Consider the following 1,057-nt stretch of genomic DNA (forward strand, 5'->3'; position numbering starts at 1 on the left):
CAGCGCCGCGGGGGGGGACCCGCCCGGAGCGGCTGCTGCCAAACCCTGCGCTCCAAAACCCATCCACCACCCTCAGCAGTCAGCTGGGAGAGCACAAACCAGGGCAGAAAGGAAACTCAGAAGCAGAATAGCTGTGTGCTCTCATGAGAGACAAAAAGATGTCTTAATGCTTTGCAGAATGTTAACAGACTGCAGACTAAAGCCCAAATCTCACCCATCTGAAGCCAAATTAACCAGCAGGATAGAAAGGGGTCATGTGGGCTCACAAGGAAAAAATTAGCCCCCCTCCAAAAAGTCTCTGCAAATCACATGAGTGCCCAGTCCTGTGCTCACCCAGTACAATAAGACTTTATCAGCTTTTTCTTGCTTTTGGGTCACAAGGGCCTGGAGGCAAACGATAGGCCCTGGAGGATGAAGTCTGTATTAATTATCCTCATGCTGCTGCAGCCCCGTCCTACCCAGGTACTAGGAATACAAGTGGATTGGGAGGCCTGCAGGCAGGTATGTTCTGTCATTTTAAATATCATAAATCAAGCCCTCTGTTTCAATGTTTCCAACTTCCCTGAGTTTCCTCTAAAATCTAAATTTGGGAGAACTGGATCCACAGCAAGCAGCCCCATACTTTTTCTGCCTACATGCTTATATAGATATATATGCATGTAAATAAATATGAATTTAAAATTGTACGAGTTTTTCATGCTTAAATAAATATTTCTATGTACCACACCACATATAATTCAAACTACATACATGTGGGAGAAACACTTCACTTGTACTCTAAACCTTGACTTTTTATTTTTGTTGTCTGGCAGATTATCTCAAACCTTTGTTCTTGAGCCTCTACAAGTAAAAGGCTTGTATATATTCCCTCTTGGAAAAGCATATTCTGCATGCAGAGCATTCCAAATCAGTTCCTGCCATTGCAGGAGGCACACAGAGCTGCTCTGAATCCTTCTGAGTCATGCTGGAACTCAGCTTCCACCGGCGGCAGCAGATGTCAGACACCACGGATCAGGAGTTGTCAGCACTGAAATATTTTTATGGCAAATTTTCCCTA

The sequence above is a fragment of the Corvus brachyrhynchos genome, unplaced genomic scaffold, assembly GCF_000691975.1.
Source record: "Corvus brachyrhynchos isolate BGI_N302 unplaced genomic scaffold, ASM69197v1 scaffold66, whole genome shotgun sequence".
Lineage (NCBI taxonomy): Eukaryota > Metazoa > Chordata > Aves > Passeriformes > Corvidae > Corvus > Corvus brachyrhynchos.